Raw genomic sequence first — 8753 nt, 5'->3', positions numbered from 1 at the left:
TCAGGACGTGTGTGTGAATGTGCAACGCACATCTGTCATTCTTGAACTCCAATATGTTGGACGGAGAGTTTTGAATTACATTATTAACTCTGAATTAATAATGGTAAAACCTACATTTGTATTTCATTAAAAACACTTCAAAACTAAAAAAATAAAAAAATAAAAAAAAATCAGATGAATCAGTTATATCAAATATTTTAAGTTAAGAATTTGAAAGTTTTCGTAAGCAGAACTGGCAATTTTGTGAACTCAAAAGAAATAAAACCATTCTAAATACTCATAAAGATTCGTTTGATTGAACTATTTTGTTATATTTTAAGTGGTCATGAATTGAGAAATAAAACTTTCCTGGAGTTTAAATGAATTAAGTTAATAATTTTGAGCTATAGGGTTTACAGTTATGATATGGCTTCATTTTCCACTAAGGGGCTGATAAAAACTCTTCTCATTTTATTTTTATTTTTAAACAGCTAAAGGATATTTAAAAGATTGTGTAAGCACAATGTCTAACAAAGTATCTTGGTTTCCTAACATAAATGAAACTTGAGCACATTACTTTCAAAGTTTGTTTTCTTAAGATGAAAGATTTCTGCTGAAATTCGTCAGTGGATTAAGCGGGTATTATTATGATAGAAATGCCACACTATTTAAAAAAATACTTAATTGGCAGAGCCTTGTTTTGCTTTTATAAGCTAAATCACACACTTGGAAAAAAATACTGAGTTAAAAGAACCGGATCTCACGAAAATGCGTATTAATAGTATGAGTTTGCAATCTCGTGGAATGTATACCCCAAAATGAGTTTTGGCGTGCGTATGGTACACGGTTTTTCACGTGCATATGATACGCACTTTATGGCGTATTATACATTTTAATCAAGCGATTGGGTTATTTTAAGCAAACATTTATCCCCTTCCGCTGGGTTAAAAAAAAACATTCAAAGGGTTCAAACAACCCAATAGCTTTTAGAGTGCATGCTAATCATTCAAACCGACTGTGCAGAAAAAAACACTTAAGATTAAAATGAAATCGAGATAAATTGGACGAGTTGCCTTCACTCTAAAAAATGCTGGGTTAAAAACAACCCAAGTTGGGTTGAAAATGGACAAAAAATTGGGTTGTTCGAATGAGTCCATTCACTGGATTCAAACAACCCAATTTCTGGTTTGTCCATTTTCAACCCAACTTGGGTTGTTTTTATCCCAGCATTTTTTAGAGAGTTCTTCAAACATGCTTTGGCTTTATGAAACGTTGAATGTTGTGCTTGGCACAATTAAAAATGACATTTGGGATGCTGACACCGAAATGAAACCATGGAAAACCAAATGTCAACTGGACGCGTTCCCTGCGAACAATTCACTGGCAGTTACCTGGCACGAACAGCTCCGGGAACGGAGAGCAAGTTTCTCGGTGCTCCGACGGCTCCATTTATTCAGTCGGCTTATCTGCTGGACATTTCACTCTGACACTGCCACGGGCCAGTCTGGGACCTGACTGACAGAGGGCTTTTGTTACTGTCAGCCTTCCAGGGACCAGGCCCTGCTTATCTCGTGCCCGACGGTGCCGAAATAAACTCGCTGTCAGAAATGTGCGCCAGTGGAGAACCGGTGGGAGAGGCGAGACCTTCAAGAAAGTGTCTTCCCTGGAATTGAAGTCGAAAGGTCATGAGATTTTTGGCCGAGCTATAAATGCATAATTCGATTCAGATGTCACCTCAGTGGCCTAAAGCAATGTGGGATGCATGTGTTTCACCTGACGAATCCAACAATATTTACTTCATTAAGAAATAAAATGACAAAGAAAACAAACAAAATGAAGGATATTTATGTTTTCACCTGGGCTTAAATGGTTTCTCAGTCACATGTCTGATCACCTACAGCTCTAGAATGAATTTAATCTGAACAGACCTGTTTTTGGAAACATGAAAGATGATCGAGGGCTAAAAGCGCTTGAACAATGAAAAGTAAGGCCAAATATTTTATGATGGAATTATGATGGATTTAACTCAATACTTAAAGGGTCCAATTTGACCGATCTGAGCACATGATCTGAAGCTCACGGCGCAGGAGCTCTTAGGGCCGATCCAAATACACTTCTGCTAGATTAACGATGAAAAAAAAGGTTGGCGCACCAGGCGCATGGTCCAAAACTTTGTCCCTCGTCTCTTAATGAGTCATGGGTGTGTTTTAGCTGTAACCAATACCAAATTGGCAATAAACCAATCAGAGCCTTATCTCCCTTTCCCTTTAAAAGCCAGTGCTTGAGCCATGAGCGGACTCACTATTGACATGAGGAGAGACTGAACGCTTCTCCAGAGAGGAAGCCTTTTATTTTTAATAGTTAAAAATGTGTGTGTGCTGCAATGTGATGCCAGACTCTGTGTGCGTGCGTGCGTGCGTGCGTGCGTGCGTGTGTGTGTGTGTGTGTGTGTGTGTGTGTGTGTGTGTGTGTGTGTGTAACTGAGAAAACTGACTTTAAAGATTTTAACTTGTCCAGCAAAATTAAGCTAGGACAATGGAAAACTGCCAATTAGACGTTTTACTAAATGATCTACATAAAAAAATATTGAGCTCAAGCTTTACTTTTGACCCCTATTTTGAAGTTCCTGTACTCTGCATTTGTATTGTCTGCAAAAAGTGAGAAGTCAGATTAAGGCAAACGGCAGTAACTTCCACATTATCAATATCTGGTTGCTGTTCACCATTTACAAAATCATTATAGTAACACCTGTATAAAGTCTAGTGACCATGGCATTTCGAAAGCCATCTCAATGAATAGCTCCTTAGACGCTATTAGTAAAAACAACCTCTCAGCAATTTGTTTTACCTACACTTTTATTTAGCTATCGTGTGTGTGTCAAAATTGCTTCAGTGACAGATGTTTGACACAGGCTACACTGTAATATCAACACTGCAAATGGACAGTAAAACAACGGCAGAATACCGTAACTCCAACCCGAAAAAGTTACTCCTAAACGACGGCTAAACAATAGCAGAATATCCCAACTCAATATGATTAACTGCTGTTTCGGTGTTCTGCCTTTCTCCTGGGCTTTTGGAAGTCACTGTTAAGCAGAGCTGGACAGTAACTAAGCACATTTACTTCAGTACTGTACTTAAGTTCACTTTTTGAGTATCTGTACTTTACTTGAGTATTATTTTTTTCTGGAAATGTATGAATTTAACTTCACTACATTTAAAAGACAAATATCGTACTTTTTACTCCACCAAAGTCCTCGAAGTCGAAAGTCGTTTCTGTCGCAGCTTTGAAAGTCTTTTTCTTCTTTAAAAGGTGTTTGGGTTTTTGCAGAAAGCCTTTCAGGAATCACTCTTGTAGAGTCTCGTGAAGTTCAATGATTTCACAGCATTTATTAAACACTGATTTATAGTTTAGAGCAAAATGGAAGAAGACGGATGTCCAAATGCTCATTTTGTGGAGTATTCACATAAACAAAGTTGATTCTGTCTTCAGTGAAGGTGAACAGTGTGAGAATATCAGATGTGTATCAGTGTATTGGATCCGTGCATTCGGCCTTAAAGTGACAGCAGCTTTATAAAGAGCTTTGTAACTTTTCTACAAGTATTTAAATGAGTTTAAGTTAGTCGTCTGCTAGTGTGTCAGATGGAGCGTCACTGACTGGCTTAAACCATGATGGCATAATGTGCATTTATACAACAATAATAAAATAATGTGTTGATTAAAAAAAATGAAATTTACATTTGATACTTTAGTACTTTTAAAAACAAATACTTCTGTACTTTTACTTAAGTAATGAAGTTGTGTACTTTGTCCACCTCTGCTGTTAAGACAACCCATTATTTTCTCTATAAAACAACGGATTGACTAAAGATATTTATCCACATGATAAAGGAGGTCTCGAATGTCCCAAAAATCTCAATAACTAATTTTCAACCCAAAAGGAAGTTACTGCTTTATGCCTCTGTCGGGCAGAATGGTCAGTGGTTTTCAGTTCCTCAAAAGAGAAAAGTGGATGTGCTGGTAATTTTCTGCCAGTACATTATTCAGTAATTTTACGGATAGTCTCGTTGACCTTTAAAACACAAACTAATGCAATGTGTAATTCAAAATAAAACACCTGTAAAAAACCAATATGGAAAATTCCTTCATGTTTACAGTACATTGCACCATGGGCGTCGGAAGCAAATAAAAAGTGGGTGGGTCAGTAGCGGCTGGTGAGAAATATTATGGGTGGGGTGTTTTTTGCGGGGGGGGGGGTCTGGGGGTTCTCCGACCAACATTTTTTATTTCGTAGATGTGATTTCCTGCATTATGGTGCGTTTTGAGGCCATATCCCTTGCCTATACCAATAAAAGACCTCAAACCAGTCAATACCAATACTCTAATAAAAAGACTATATTCATTTAACTGCCATATAGAAATCAACAGTCTCACAGATAATGATAATGAACAAGTTGCATGTTTATTATGCTCTGTGTCCAGATGTCCTGGAATTTTACATTCCAGATAAACATTTTCCGTTTACTAAACGATTGATTGGGAAAGATAAAATTACAGAAATCACTGAGTAATATACCCTAGCTATAGTCTAGGGGTTCGAGACGCATGGCATCACGTTTTAAAACACAAATCGATCAGAGGTTCCAATCCGCCTTTTGCCACACTCGCTCTACTCCCTTTCCCCATCACATATCAGATCATTTAAAAATAAATAAAAATTCAATAAAAATTGAGAAAATATTAAAAAGGTGGAAATAAAGCGTCTAAAATGTGTTTAATAATAAGTGTTTATCAGTTAAGGGTCGGTAAACAGGCATGTGCTGAATTAGAGACGATAAAAATGAGTGGGTCCGATATCATCAACACAGTCTCACCCCTACTCGTCAAATGTTGCCGAACGGTCAAGGGACCCTGACGTCAGCTGTTGACGCACAGGGTACCCCTAAATCGCCATTTTTCGACGTACTGGGTAATCCACTGATTTCAACGAGAAACCTAGGACGTCATAAACAGACGTGTTGGGCATGTGAATGTTATCGTCATGATGGAATTTATTGGGTTATAATTGTTCCATTATGACATGTTGGAGTGTGATTCTCAATTTAATCAGCCAGCACAATTGTATTTACATTTATTTACGCTATGATACACGTTTGAAACAGCAGTCAAACCCCACCCCGCCCAAACCTACCCATTTGCGTATTATATGATATAAAACACAGACTGTAACAGACAACAGGCACACTTTATTGAAAAATTCAAACTATTCCGAGGCCAAACGATTGAATTGTGAGAAGAAAAGACCCAAAAGCAATCACCTCGTCTCTATCCGCGCCGCGCGCCGCGCGCATAGGCCGCGCGCCGCGCCCCGCGCCCCGGCGTCACACCGAAGACGCCACAGGTAGACCCCTCGGCGTCACGCGATGGACGAACTGGGAACCCAATTGCTTTCAGTGGGAAACCTTTGGCGTCAACATTAGACGGCAATTCTATCGGTATGAAATCGCGCTGAAGAAGTCTCATTCAGAACACTTCGCGATGTTTGGCATCAGATCACGTGTGCCACATGTTGGTGAGTAGTCATACATATTATGTCCTAATATTTGATATAAAGTATTTTCTGCTTGTCGTTATCGATCATGTTCAGTCACTGCATTGTATCTGTCATCATCTCCACTGAGGCTTTGCATTTCTTTGCTTTCTAAATAAACACACCTTGCTAATAGGGTGATTAAACACTGTCACGTGACGTGCTATAGACCTTTAAACAGTTGTTAATATTTAATAATAATTACTAGTGTAGTTCCAACGTGGCATTTGTAGTAGAAGCACAATAAAAATAAAAAAAAACAACACTTGCCATGCGTTTACCACGGTATTGGTAGTTTTAATGTGATATTTGTTGTAAATAAACAGTAGCCACAACAATTACCATGCTTTAAATGCATTTTAATGTAAAATCCAAATATTGTTATTTAAATAGTATACTTTATAATGCTATATATTATATATTATGACTTTTTTCTCTCTTTCTTTTTTTTTTTTTTTTTACCTGAAAAGACCAAAAGGGCCTCTCGGACTCAGTCAACCCATTCTTGTTTGTGGAGATGTAACGGAGAAAACCGAAAGTTGCAACAGCAAATATTTGTAATGGTATGTATGTGTTGGTTTGAACCCTTTATCAAACATTTTATTTAGCATTTGTTGTTACTTATTCTTACAAATCCCATAGCTCAATCAGTAAGAACATATTCCCAAAGTCTTAATAATTCACAAGATTTAACAAGTTGTCAAATTCGTATGATTCTCGTACATATAGCTCTGGAAAAAAGACCACTTAACATGGATTTCTAAATGTTAAGTGTCTCTTAATTTTTTTTTCCAGAGCTGTATTTGTATATGAAGAGTTCAGATGCAAAAGCCTCAAAAAGCCACTTCGGTCACATGACATCAGATATTCAATTATTTTTTCTTAATCAGATCAGTTGCACTGTTTATAACGTCCCGTTTGCATGTAAATAATGTATGTGATCACAAAATCAAGTGCGTTATCTACATTTTCAAACAAATTCATATGATATAGCTTGCTATTATATACTTTTAATAATGGGAATGCACACATATCTGTGAACTTATTACATGAATGTATTTAACATTTAATTATGCATCGTTTTTTTACAGAAATAAATCCTACAGTTATGTTTAAACTGACAACATCATCATCATGTCCTGTCCTGGGCACATTGGGCAACATGTGTCCTCCAACATATTCGATCTGTGGCCACGTTTTCACATCTTCTCATGGAACACCGGCATTGAGGTCTTCGTGAAACATCTGTCTCATATCTTCCTTGGTTTTCCCTGTCTCGTGCGTCCTCCTGGTGGTGTCCACTTCATAAATGTTTTTGGGTGTTGTTGTTTGGGCATGCATAGGACATGTCCAGTGAAGTGCACCCTTTGCTCTGTCACAGTGTCTCAAAGTCTTCACGTGGAGTCTTATTATGATCTCTGATATATGCAGAACCAATATTCATAAACTGTTCTTGATGTCTGCCTATGCCTTTATCATCAGGAGTTTTAGTGAAGGACATATCTATTGCCATCCACTGGTTCTAGTCATGCATTGCCTTCATGATGCTATAGTCCAATGTATATTTCTGCTTTTGTTGTTTGTTTGAACAAATGAAGATAGTGAGAGTTAATACCTTTTGAAATCAATAATTATTCATTAAAACTTTTATTACAATGGTCACTAAAGTACATATCTACCATAACTACCTCTATCACTATTTCACTATCATTATATCACTACCTTGTTAATGTAACTGTAACATGAATGTACTTTATAGAAGTATTTTCTTACTGAAAATGGTTAACATTTACAATAATCATCAACTATTTTAATTGGCATTTAATTTAGTTACAATAAAAGTGAACAATAATCGCAAATATATAGTATTAAAGTTTAGAATGTAAAATGTTCTTTTTTTGCCTATATATATATATATATATATATATATATATATATATATATATATATATATATATATATATATATATATATATATATATATATATATATGGGCACTACATTTGTATTTAAACTGTTTGACATTAAATATTGGAATATGCTTACAAAATTGTGTGCATTCATTGTGCTTTTGTTATATTTGTTTTAATTCCAAGAGTTCAGATTATAAAGGATGGCTTAAAGAAGTTTATGCTTGTAGACCATTGCATAGAAAAAGGATTCTCTTTCAAATATATGTATTATGCATCAGTTTAACCACACAAAGAAGACTTTCGTTTTAAAATGTGAGTTTTATTATTTAATTAGAATAAATAAATATTTAGCAGCCTAAATATTAAATCTTTAAGGAATCTACCCCTTCAGTTGAACCGGATGAGATGTGATATAATTTACCATAAATGGACAAGTAAGTGTGACGCCTCTGTTCAGCTGGGTTGTCATTGGCTGTGACTTTATCGCAGAACGCGCTGTGATTGGACTATCTGTTTTAACCCATATAAAACGGCGTTTCATGTTACAAAGTATGTTTTGGTGTTATTACGTCAGTAATACGTTAAGCTAACTATAAAGTGTCGCTATGTTGTGAGAAATGACTCCTTTACTGAGAACCCAACCCTAACCCTAAGCATTTCTGCACACTTCTATGAACTACAGCGCCATGTTTCCCATTGCATTGATACAATGACAGATATATGGGTAATGTAGTTTAAAAGTTTTCATAATGAAACAATAAATGTTAAGTAAATAACATATTTAATGGACAACTGGATATTAAAATATGTTCATTGTGCAAACCTTTATGACATATATGAGGGCCAAGCTGAAATTGTATATTTTACTGTGAGCACTTTTAAAAAAACCTTTATGGCAGCTTTCCATATATGTCTGAAAACTGTGGCCAACATTATTTAGTAAACATTGCATATGCAGTTGTCCTGCCAATTTTCTCTGTGATACGCTAACCAGACTTTGAGTTAAAGCCATTTGAAACATGCTTTTTTTTTGCTCTTCCAGGGGCCACTACTGGGTCCCTGGAGGTGTAAGGGCAGTACAACATACACAGATATATTCTCCTCATCACGGACAACAAACTTTGAGTCACATTTAAATATCAGAGTATTTTGTCTTTTCTATTCTAACGTCATGCTTGTATTAGGTTTTGATATTGTAAGACCATCTGATCAAATACAGAAATATTTGAAAGAAATGTTGTAAAATAATAATTATTACGTTTTATTTTCTT

The 8753-nt window shown here is 36.1% G+C and overlaps 1 long non-coding RNA gene across 1 annotated transcript; it reads left to right on the top strand.

The window, feature by feature from the left end:
• Nucleotides 1–4928: 4928 nt before the first annotated feature.
• On the top strand, nt 4929–7265 carry LOC137064148 (uncharacterized). The gene is made up of 3 exons (XR_010901510.1): nt 4929–5551; nt 6040–6132; nt 6661–7265. It is a non-coding gene; the product is annotated as an uncharacterized lncRNA (long non-coding RNA).
• Nucleotides 7266–8753: the final 1488 nt, after the last annotated feature.

This window comes from Pseudorasbora parva, chromosome 24, assembly GCF_024679245.1.
Source record: "Pseudorasbora parva isolate DD20220531a chromosome 24, ASM2467924v1, whole genome shotgun sequence".
Lineage (NCBI taxonomy): Eukaryota > Metazoa > Chordata > Actinopteri > Cypriniformes > Gobionidae > Pseudorasbora > Pseudorasbora parva.
Note: the sequence above shows the minus strand (reverse complement) of the source record. Positions and strands in the feature narration are given on the sequence as shown.